Source organism: Saimiri boliviensis, chromosome 11, assembly GCF_048565385.1.
Source record: "Saimiri boliviensis isolate mSaiBol1 chromosome 11, mSaiBol1.pri, whole genome shotgun sequence".
Lineage (NCBI taxonomy): Eukaryota > Metazoa > Chordata > Mammalia > Primates > Cebidae > Saimiri > Saimiri boliviensis.
This window is the reverse complement of record NC_133459.1, coordinates 98,038,810-98,051,554: the sequence shown is the minus strand read 5'-3', so window position 1 is coordinate 98,051,554 and position 12,745 is coordinate 98,038,810. Positions and strand designations below refer to the sequence as shown.

At 37.3% G+C, this 12,745-nt stretch overlaps 1 protein-coding gene across 1 annotated transcript in view; it reads right to left on the bottom strand.

Moving 5' to 3' along the window:
• Positions 1–12,745, bottom strand: part of RSBN1 (round spermatid basic protein 1) — a 58,438-nt gene that overhangs the window by 44,228 nt on the left and 1,465 nt on the right. The window lies entirely within an intron of this gene.

The following is a 12,745-nucleotide window of genomic DNA, read 5'->3' as shown; positions in this document are numbered from 1 at the left end:
TACATATTATAAAATGCTACCCAGCCATTATAAATTATATTACAGATGAAAAAACTGCCTGATAAATTAGAAGGTTACAAAATGCATAGACTGTCATTCGTTCAGAAAGCCTTCCCTTCCCCACCCAACCTGGATAGCTATTCCTGCTACGCGCTCCCTTGGTTTTGTATCCCCATCTTAGCACTTATACTCTGTGTTATTAACATTTAATTTTCCACCTCTCCCCTAGACTGTCATCAATCTAAGGTCAGGGATGTATATGTTACCTTTATTTCCTGAGCACTTAACACATGTACATTCTGATCCCATTTTCATATAAACATTCATTCATCCAAACATTTAAGAACCTACTAAGTGCCAGGTATGCTTCTGAGCCACTAGGGCCATAGTGCTGACTAGGACATACACAATCCCTAATCTCTTGGATCTTTTTCTCCTCCTTTTTAAGGAGTATGGAGTCTCACTAGGTTGCCCAGGCAGGTCTCAAACTCCTGGACTCAAGCTATATTACTGCCTCTACCTCCCTAAGTGCTAGGATTACAGGTATGAGCCATGGTCCCTGGCATCTCTTGGATCTTATGATCTAATTGTACAAGAAACACAAAGTACCAGGTAATGATAAGTGGGATGCACTAAGTTTGCAGCTCTTTTTGGGAGGTAACATTTAGAATAATTCCTAAATATTAAGACAAGTCAGGCATGTAAAGGTCTAGGGAGAAAATATTCCAGAAAGAAGGAAAGGACCTGAAGAGATGAAAAAATCAGACTGATCTACAGATGCTTTACACACACACACACACACACACACACACACACACTCACACTCTCTCTCTCTCTCTCTCTCTCTCTCTCTCCCCCCACACACACACACAAACATACACAAGCACACACACACACATAGAAGAATATCTGGAGACTTTGGGAGGCTGAGGCGGGCAGATCATGAGGTCAAGAGATTCAGACCATCCCGGCCAACATGGTGAAACCCCGTCTCTACTAAAAAACACAAAAATTAGATGGGTGTGGTGGCGCACGCCTGTAGTCCCAGCTATTCAGGAGGATGAGGCAAGAGAACTGCTTGAACCCGGGAGGCGGAGGTTGCAGTGAGCCAAGATCACGCCACTGCACTCCAGCCTAGTGCCCGGTGACAGAGCGAGACTCTGTCTCAAAAAAAAAAAAAAAAGAAAACTATCTGGAAAAATATATACCAAGCTACTAATGGTAGTTATCTGTTGGTGGTAGAATTCTAAATGTCTAGCTTCTTTTCTGCTTAACTGAATATTCTATTTTTCTGCAATAAACATATTACTTTTATCATTTAAAAACTTACTTAATTTTAAAAGGATTATCATGAATTGACAAACCCAAGATAGAATGACATCTTTTGTTTACTAGTTGGAAAATATACTTAGCAAGAAACTTTCAGGATTAAATACCAGGTACAGTCCTGTCCTGACCAACCTTCTAGTTTGGTCTAGTACTTACTGTACAGAATTTACCCACCAAACAATTGTTTTTTTCTGACATAATTGAAATAATTTGGAGTTAAGACAAATACTCCAATTAATCCTATTATTACATCTAGAAAAACAAGTTCAACAAATTTTAGAGTTAAGAATTTACTTCGTATAATATGTAAATGAATGACAGTTCCAGTACTCTATATAAAATCACTCCAAGTCAACCAGATATTACGTTTATGAAACCTTCTAAAGAAAATACTTTAAAGAGCAAGTCAAAGACTTTACCAATGCCAAGTAACTTCCACTGTCTTTCATATTTTCTTTTTTAAGTATAATAAAATGAAAACCCTTTATTTGCAAATATCACTTGTAATTAAACTGTGATCAAATACCAAAGTTTATATATAATCAGAATACCATTAACCTGGCAAGAGAAAAAGTCATCTTTTATTCTATATACAACTAAATATTTGAGAATTAAACACTGAGTAATAACAATTTATACTTCTTACCAAATAAAGTTAATCTAAATACTTTCCCCAATATCAAATCAGTAATTTAGGCAATTCTCCCAAGCAACTAAATGTTAATGCCATTAAATATAAAGGTTAGACTAATTTAAAAATAGTCATCTAATTACCCTCTGCTATTAACATTTTAGCAATTTCACAGGAAAACAAGAAAATATCTCCGATCTTGTTATTTTAAGCTTCAGAAGAGGTATTTGGTATGCAGAAAATGAACTGCGACCTAGATCTGCCACTAAAATTAACACCAAGAAGAAACCACATTTACTGTAACACATTTTCTATATTACTATCAGTTTTCCAGTGGTATTTTTAATATTATCAACTCTCTGTGGGTTTCACTTATATGAGTTTCACAAAATTCACTTACATGAAAACCATTCAATCAGTCCAACATGGCTCATCTCAAAAAAAAAAAAAAAAAAGGAAAAGGAAAAGCAAAAAAAACACTGTATAAAGAACCTTACATTGTAATCTCATAAATCAACATGATAAAAATTTTAAATATGAAAAAAACTTCAATCTATCTTCTCACTAATCCTGTTTTTCAACTTTTTTTTTTTTTTTTTTTTTTTGAGACGGAGTCTTGCTCTGTTGCCAGGCTGGAGCACAGTGGCGCAATCTCAGCTCACTGCAACCTCTGCCTCCTGGATTCAAGCGATTCTTCCGCCTCAGCCTCCCAAGTAGCTGGGACTACAGGCACGCGCCCAACACCCGATTAATTATTGTATTTTTAGTAGAGACGGGATTTCACCATGTTGGCCAGGATGGTCTCAATCTCTTGACCTCGTGATCCACCCGCCTCGGCCTCCCAAAGTGCTGGGATTACAGGCGTGAGCCACTGCGCCCGGTTTCAACTTTTTTTTTTTTTTTTTGAGACGGAGTCGCGCTGTCACCCAGGTTGCAGTGCAGTGGCGCGATCTTGGCTCACTCCAGCCTCTGCCTCCCGGGTTGGGTTCCAGCAAGTCTCCTGCCTCAGCCTCCGGAGTAGCTAAGGCTACAGGCATGCTCCACTACACACGGCTAATGTTTTGTATTTTTAGTAGAGACAGGGTTTCACCATGTTATTCAGGCTGGTCTCGAACTCCTGACCTCAAGCAATTCGCCTGCCTCAGCCTCCCAAAGTGCTGGGATTACAGGCATGTGCCATTGCGCCCAGACTCGGCTTCTGACTTTTATCTATCTAACTTAGGCTAAGATATAGATAGTTGGACTTTGTTTATAGAGAAATTTAAGACTACTTATTTCATACTGGCTAACAAATCTCCATGAATAAACAAAATGTATTACTGAACTGTTACGGTGGCAACTAATTGAAAACGGCACATGTATACACAAGTTTTTAAAGATTATTATCAAATGCCTGCCACTGTTGATTTATCAGAAAAATAACAATTGCCTAGCCTTCAATTCAAAACGTTATTTGAAAGTCAATGTCCAAAGTCTTCACAAGTTTTCTATTTCGGTTTTAGCTTTCCAACAGAGAATCTATTCAGCACATTTTTAGTATTTCCCAGAGTGTAAAAGCTAAAATTTATTGACTGCAGTTCTTTATAGAAAAAGAGCCAATCTACACTATAACTGTGATTAAGAAAAGCTCTCATATATTGAACTGTGTGATTAAATTCAAGGAGAAATACATAATTCTACAGAGGAAGACACATTCACCTAAGAAACAAATTGCTGGCTGTCTTTAAAAAGGTCATTATTAATATATGACATTACTCCTAAGATCCTCATATGTGCTAATACTATCAATATTATCAATTACTGTCATCTAATTTCATTAATACCTTTGAAAGTTTTCACTGATACAAAAAAATAGCTTTCCACAGTATTAAGTTTTTTTTTTTTTTTTTTTTTTTTTTTTAATGAGGTTTTACTCTCAACCAGGCGGGAGGGCAGTGCTGCAATCTGGGCTCACTGAAACCTCTGCCTCCCAAGTTCACGCCATTCTCCCATCAGCCTCCCAAGTAACTACAGGTGCACATCACCATGCTCAACTAATTCTTGTATCTTTTGGTACAGACAGGGTTTCACTGTGTTGGCAAGACTGGTCTCAAACTCCTGACATCAAGTTATCTATCTGTCTCAACCTCCCGAAGTACTGGAATTATAGGCATGAGCCACCATTCCTGGCCTACAAAACTTAAGGTCTTAACAGTAATTAATTCTTAATATTATGGCTTAGAAGTGGGGAAAAAAGTAGTATCTTCAGTTCCTAAATATCAGGGTAGACGAACAAAAGCACAACAAGTTTAATTGCTTTCATCTTATTATTCATGACTTTTTAAAGGGCTAACGTTGTTTTCTGAAAATAAACTTTTTTCAGTCTTCTTGAGAGTTCTTCCAGTACTATATATATACCTGACTAAAAAGAAAAAACAAAACACTACTTATTTTGAAAACCAAACATTTGTGAATCATTGTATGTTTTTAACACTGCCTTACTTTACCCACCATCTCTCTATATTATGTTGTTTTAAGAGCATTGTCTAGGTTTAAATCCCTGTTCTATCACTTTCTACAAGTATAACTTTTTTTTTCCCTAAACCTTTACCATTTTTTTTAAGAGCAGTTTCAGATTCCTAGAACTATGACCACATCTGGTTCCCACAGATGCATAGTCTCCCCAATTATCATCACCTCTAGCCAGAATGGAATGTTTGTTACAACTGATGTGTCTACACTGACACATCATTATCCGCCCACAGTCCATGGTTTACATTCAGGTTCATTCTTGGTGCTGTATATTCTGCGGGTTTGGATAAATGTATGACATGTATCTACCATTAATTAAATAGCATAAAGAGTAGTTTTGCTGTCCTGTAAAATGTTCTGTGCTCTGCCTATTCATGCATCCCTCTCCAAAACCCTAGGAACCACCGATCTTTTAACTTTCTCCATAGTTTTGCTTTTCCAGAGTGTCATATAATTAGAATCATACAATATGCTGCCTTTTCAGAATGGCTTCTTTCACTTAGTAATATGCACTTAAGGTTTTCCATGGCTTGATAGCTCCTTTCTTTTTATCACTGAATAATATTCTACTGTTTGGATGTACCACAGTTTATCCATTTACCTACTGAAGGACATTTTGATTGCTTCCCAGTTTTGGCAATTATGAATAAATCTGTTATAAACACCTATCCACAGGTTTTCATGAGAACATAAATTTTCAGCTCCTCTGGGTAAATATCAAAGAATATGACTACTGGATCATATAGTAAGGGTATGTTTCGTTTTGTTAAGAAGCCGCCAAATTGTCTTCTAAAGCGGCTACATCATTTAGCATTCCCAACAATAATGACTGAGATAGCATAACTTTTTGCAAGTTAACTTCTTTGCACTGCTTCTCAATGGTAAAACTGGAGGAAAAAAGTGTCTTGTCATAATATTAGAACACAGGGTATGTGAAAAATGCATGTAAGTACTTATCATAGTACTAGAACAAACACTCAATACATGTTAACTACTAATTATTGCCAAAAACAGTTGAATTATAGATGCAGTAGAGTGGACTATTTAAGGTCAGAACAAGAGCTGCACAGTTAGACCTAGGTCAATGTCCCAGCTCTACTGTTTACTAAGGTCTCTGGGTAAGCTCATAAATCTCTTTAAACTTCAATTTTCTCATCTTGAAATGTTATTAAGTCCAGGTGCAGTGGCTCATGTCTGTAATTCCAGCACTTTGGGAGACTGAGGCAGGAAGATTGCTAGAGTCCAGGAATCCAAGACCAGCCTGGGCAATACAGCAAGACCCATCTTTACAAAAATGAAAAACGAAAAAAAATAGCTGGGCTTGGAAGTGCATGTCTGTAGTCCTAGCTACAGGAGGGAGCTAGGCTTAGCTACAGGCTGAGGTGGGAGGATTGCTTGGGCCTAGGAGTTCAAGTTACAGTGAGCTATAATCACTCCACTACACTCCAGCCTGCGAGACAGAGTGAGACCCTGTCTCAGGAAGCAGGGGGAAGGTATTAATACTAGAGTCTATCTCATAATTAAGGATTAAATGAGACAATGAATATAATCACAATATGTGACACACAATAAGTATTTTATCATCTTGATTATCAAGAGAAACACATAAAAAAAGATCTCTGGAAGAGGAAAGAAAACTTATTTACCAAGTGTCTAATAGGGACCACAAATGTTACCTCATTTTAATCCTCAAACAAACCAATGAAGTACAAGAAAGAAACAGAACCTGAAACAAGATATGTAATTTATATCATGTCACAAAGCTAGTAGACAACAGCCAAGATTCAAACTTTTCACCTATCTGACTGCAAAACTCAAACTCTTCCAACATACTGCACACTACACTCTCTTCCTTTCTGTCTCCACTATCAGACATCTCCCTGCAACACTCCCATTAGATGATCTACTAAGATTATCTGGTTACAATTAATGGACCTGAAGTAGCTTGGAAGAAAGGGAGTATTACTTAAACAAATTTTTTTTTTTTTTTTTTTTTTTGAGACGGAGTTTCGCTCTTGTTACCCAGGCTGGAGTGCAATGGCGCGATCTCGGCTCACCGCAACCTCCGCCTCCTGGGTTCAGGCGATTCTCCTGCCTCAGCCTCCGGAGTAGCTGGGATTACAGGCACGCGCCACCATGCCCAGCTAATTTTTTGTATTTTTAGTAGAGACGGGGTTTCACCATGTTGACCGGGATGGTCTCGATCTCTCGACCTCGTGATCCACCTGCCTCGGCCTCCCAAAGTGCTGGGATTACAGGCTTGATAAACAAATATTTTACTTAGTGCCCATTCCAAAACTTGTCATGCCCTTAAATATGTTTTTTCCTCTCTCTGGGTGAGTAGGGAAAAATATTAGTCCCTACAGTTGTTGTTCTGATAAATAAGATTATTTATTTCAATTTCCTTATAATCCCAATAATTCTCCATTTCTGACATCAAAAACAAGTGTTTCTGGACTTAAAATTCTTGCTTTTGACAGGAGAGAAAATTTCCATCAAATGTCTGGCTCAGGAACACTTAAACTCTGTGATAGCAGCTAGGCAAGTGGTCAAAAGTGAAAAAAAAAATGAGAAAGCAAAGATGACTCACAAGGGCATACATACGAGCAATCCCGTCATGTAATGACATTGGAGAAGAGAGTCTACAGGGGCTATCTTTCCTTCCTTTTCTTTTTAACAAAATATTAAAATCATGAATTTACTAACCAATAATAATTAAAAAGAAGCATTAATTCTTTTGATGGTTTTCTGAGGAAGTATATTTGTCCTATGTTTTCATGAGCAATAAGAGAGAGAGAAAAAAAAATTAAGATTTCAAAAGACATAGGTAACTACCAGTTTAGACTCAAGCCTATTGCCTATATGAAAGAAAAACAACATTTAAATATCTCTTTGTTAAATAATTAACCCCAGTGTGCGTAGCAGATAGATAGGTCAACTGGTCCATAAGTGAAAAAAACTGAGTTCTGTATTCAGCTCTATCACTAACGAGAAAATGTTAAGTATTTTACGTCACCGCTCTGAAAATCATCTTGCTTTCTGTTTTACAGATGAACAAGTTTACCCTAGCAATTACAGATTAAATTTTTGTTTCAACTATTTATGAACAACTCCAAATATCTGAGATTGTAATAATTTGTAATTAGCCTCCAAATGAATTCAGAATAAATACTGTTGAACTAATCTGCAGGAAGGAACATGTCTCTTAAGTGAACTCAAAGGTGACAAACTTTTTCTGTAAAAGGCCAAATAGTAGGCTTTGCAGGTCTTATGGTCTCTGTCCCAACTACTCTGTTCTGCTACCGTAGGGCAAAAACTACCATAGACAGCATTTGTGAATGAACAGAGCTATATTCCAATAAAGCTTGCTTTATTTCTGGACGCAGTTTAAATTTCATGTGATTCCCATGTGCTACAAGATCGTTCCAACTATTTTAAATTATAAAAACCATTGTTAGGGCGGGTGCAGTGGCTCACACCTATAATCCCAGAACTTGTGGGAGGCTGAGCCAGGCGGATTACCTGAGGTCAGGAGTTCAAGACCAGCCTGGCCAACATGGTGAAACCCCATCTCTACTTAAAATACAAAATTAGCTGGGCTTGATGGTGGGTGCCTGTAATCCCAGCTACTTGGGAGGCTGAGGCATGAGAATCTCGTGAACCCAGGAGGTGGAGGTTACACTGAGCTGAGATCGCACCACTAAACTCCAGCCTGGGCCACAGAGTGAGACTTTGTCTTAAAAAAAAAAATTGTTACATTACAGGTTGTACTCATTTTGAAAAAAAGAACAAAAGCAATTCAATGGAAGAAGATTAACCTTTTCAACAAAAAGTGCTAGAGCAAATGGATATCGGTAGGCAAGAATAAAAAAAGTTACCTAAACCTCAAACCTGTATAAAATTAACTCAAATAGATGACAGATTTAAATATAAAAGTTAAAATTATAAAACTTTTGGGAGAAAACCTTTGGGATTTAGGACTTGGTATGTTAGATATGATGCCAAATATGATCCATTAAAGAAAAAAAATCTTAGTAAATTGGCTATCAACAAAATCTAAAACTTTTGCTATGTGAAATATCCCACTGAGAAGATAGAAATGACTAGGCACAGTGGCTCCTGTCTGTAATCCCAACACTATGGTAGGCCAAGGCAGGAGACTCACTTGAGCCCAGGAGTTTGAGACCAGCCTGGCCAAACCCTGTCTCTGTTTAAAAAAAAAAAAAAGAAAGAAAAAGAAAAAAAGAAAAGAAAAGAAAAATTAGCCAGGTGTGGTGGTACATACTTGTAGTCTCGGCTACTCAGGAGGCTGACGTGGGAGGATCACTTGAGCCCTAGAAGTGGAGGCTAGAGTGAGCCATGATCACATTACTGCACTCTCCAGCCTGGGTAACAGAGTGAGACACCCCCGTGAAAACAAAAACAAACAGGCTGGGTGTGGTGGCCCATGCCTATAATTCCAGCACTTTGGGAGACCAAGGCAGGCAGATCACCTAAGGTCAGTAGTTTAAGACCAGCCTGACCAACATGGTGAAACCCTGTCTCTATTAAAAACATAAAAATTAGCCGGGCATGATGGCAAACACCTGTAATCCCAGCTACTTGGGAGGCTGAGACAGGAGAATCACTTGAACCCAGGAGGTGGAGGTTGCAGTGAGCCAGGATTGTGTCAGTGCACTCCAGCCTGGCTGACAAAGTGAGAATCCATCACAAAAAAAAAAAAACAAAAACAAACAAGCAAAAAAACAAAAAAACAAAAACAAACAAACAAACTAAAAGGATAAAAAAGCAACAGACTGGGAGAAAATACATGCAAACCATATAAAGAAGCTGTACCTGTGATCTATAAAAAATTAGCAAAACTCAACAATAAAATACATACAATTCAAGGGCCAGGCACAGTGGCTCACGCCTGTAATCTCAGCACTCTGGGAGGCTAAGGCAGGTAGATCGCCTGAGGTCAGGAGTTCGAGACTTGTGCCCAGTCAACATAGTGAGACCCTGTCTCTACTAAAAATACAAAGATCAGCTGGAAGTGGTGGCAGGCACCTGTAATCCCAGCGACTTGGGAGTCAGAGGCAGGAGAATCGCTGGAACTCCAGAGGTGGAGGTTGCAATGAGCCGAGATCTACCATTGCACTCCAGCCTGGGCAACAAGAGTGAAACTCCATCTCAAAAAAAAAAAAATTACACACACATACACAATTCAACTAGAAAATAGGCAAAAGGTATAAAGAGACATTTTGCTGACCAGGATATATAGATGGCAAATGATGATATGAAAAGATGTGTAAAATCACTAGCCATTTGGGAAACGTAAATTAAGATCATGATGATATATCACTACCCATGTATTAAAATAGCTAAAATGAAAATAGTGACAATACCAGATACTGGCAAGAATGTGGAGAAACCAGATTTCTCTTATATTGCTGACAGGAATGTAAAATGGTACAGACACTCCAGAAAATATTTTCACAATATATTAAAAAACAAACAAAATAAACATGTACAGTCATTCTTGATATCCATAGAGGATTGGTTCCAGAGTCTCCCAGGACACTAAAATCCAAGGATGATCAACTCCCTGATACAAAATGCCATACTAATTGCTTATAACCTATGCACATCCTCCCTTATACTTTAAATCATCTCCAGATGATTTTATACCTAATACAATGTAAATGCTATATAAATAGTTGTTATACTGTATTGTTTAGGGAACAGTAACAAGAAAAAAGTCCATACAAGTGCAGTACAATTTTTTTTTAAATATTTTCAATTCCAGGTTGGATGTGGCTTACCATATGACCAAAGAAATGAAAAGCTGCATGCACACAAAAACCTAAACATCAATGTTTATAGAAGCTTTATCTATAAAAGGCCAAAACCAGAAATAACGAAAATGTTCTTTCTATAGGGGAATGATTTAATAGATGAACCATGGTACTTCCAGACCATGGAACACTATTAAGCAATATAATAGAGGGATGGATCTCAGGGACATCATGCTGAGTGAAAAAAAGCAACCTCCAAAGATCACTGTATAATTCCACGTATATAATAGTCTCAAAATCACAAAATTACAGAGATAAAAAACAGATTAGTGGTTGCCAGGGGACAGGGATGGTAGAGAGACAGAGGGAGTGACTAAGGCTATAATTTGTGGTGGTGGAATAATTCTTTATGTGGATTGCAGTGATGGTTACACTAATCTACGTATGATAAAATGGCACAAAACTACTACATATACGTTGTACCAATCTCAATTTCCTGGTGTTGGTATTATACAATAGTTATGTAACATGTAACCACTGAAGGAAACTCGTAAAAGGTAAGGACTCGACTATGTTTGCAATTTCCTGTGAATCATTAATTACCCCAGAACAGTTAAAATAGTTTTCAGAAATCTGAGAATAAGCTAAGGAAGTACATAGCTTTGTAAGTAACAAGAATCTGCCCACTCTGCTTATTAATCTTAGCGTTGTTTCAAGGACCAAGCATAATAAAACAATAAATGCTGGTTTTAACTAAGTGCCTACAACGAGCCAGGCACTGTTGTACTTTCACACAATGCCCTGTTTAATCCATATAACAACCTTATAAATGAAATTCCACAACCCCATTTTACAGGTAGCAAAAGTGTGGTTGAAAGAGGTTAAAGCAATTTGTTCAGAGTCACACAGTAAGTGTTAGAGCCATGATTTAAACTCACATTAATACCAGAGGCATGCCTCTTGCACAACACTGTAACAATAAAGATGTTCCGAGGATAAAAAAGGTATCAAACCATGTGCAAAAGCCTGGATTAAGCAAAGTTAAACCAGTTTATTTTCTGTAGGGTTTTTAAAGCTTTTTAAATGCTAGTTCATGTTACATACATAAAAGGCTAGAGTATACAGTTTTTCTCAAATGTATTTGACCAAAAAAACTCTTTTTCCCCAAAAATCTAGTTTGGGTATATAATCCAAGAATCTTTCAGCCAAAAGTTAAAATGTTTAAATGGATTTATCTTAACCCACTTCTCTTCTTCACATACTGGCAAACTACAAATATTTAGAGTGGTGTTGTCCAACGTGGTAGCCACTGGCCATATGTGACTAATTATACATTAATTAGAATTAAATAAAATCAAAATTTCAGGTCCTTAATCATGTCACATTTCAAGTCTCTTCAGGAACCACATATGGCTACCATATTGGTCAGCACAAATACAGAAAACTTCCATAATCTGAGAAAGTTCTGTCAGTCAGCATTGGGTTAGATCTTGTTTTTTAAAGAACATGGGACCTGTACCATCTTCAGAGAAGCACATTGTAAATTATTACACGTGTTATTGCCTCTATCCCCCCATAAAACTGGGCTAGGTCAGAGATCCTTGATGATCTAAAGCCACTGCAATGTCAAAGCAGAGGGAAAAGGTAAACAAAGGAGTGGAAAAAATGAATAGCAGGAAGAGAACGCAACATCATGAAGCCTGGAGATGAAGCCTGAAGCCAGATTCAGAAGTCTGGATTCTACTACATTATACCAAAAATTCTTTTTTTTTTTTAACTTAGTTTTTTTGCATTTGGTGCTAATTTAACTGTGATTAAACAGGGCCTCTTTACTACTTTGGGCCTCAGTTTCCTTTTCTACAATACAAATTTAAGCCATACGATCACTGTTTCCCTCTAGTTCTGTACAGTTAAAACACACACGCACACACACACACACACACACACACACAATGAGAAAGTAGGGAATAAAGGTAAAAATAAAAAGAAAGATCATTGGATATTGGTGGTGGAAACTGGCAATCCTGTCATCTTGCCACAAGTTCTATTCCCAAGGACAAGATTTGGATACCACCAAATGAATAAAAATTTAATGCTAGTCAATACTTATTGAGCAATTATTTGCAATAAACTATACTATTTGGAAACAGCACCAAAAAAAAAAAAATTAGCCTTAAGTTAAGACCAAATATGTGGAAGGAATGCAAGGAAAGACTGGTTTATTAACATGTAATAACTCAACTGGTCCAGTACTAAGAAACAAAGAAGTATTTTAAATCTTCCTGAGGGAAAACAACTAGCAAATTACATAAAATAATATACAAAGTACAAACATATGGCATAATAATAGCATCAAATTTCTTCAACAAATAAAATAAATTCTACAGGTACCTGGGAACAGAAAGACGCCAATTTTGGCCAATCTAATTTTTCTAGAACCCACACTTAATTGGATACTCTTACATGTTCGAGTTATATATTCTTGAGGGCTATAGGA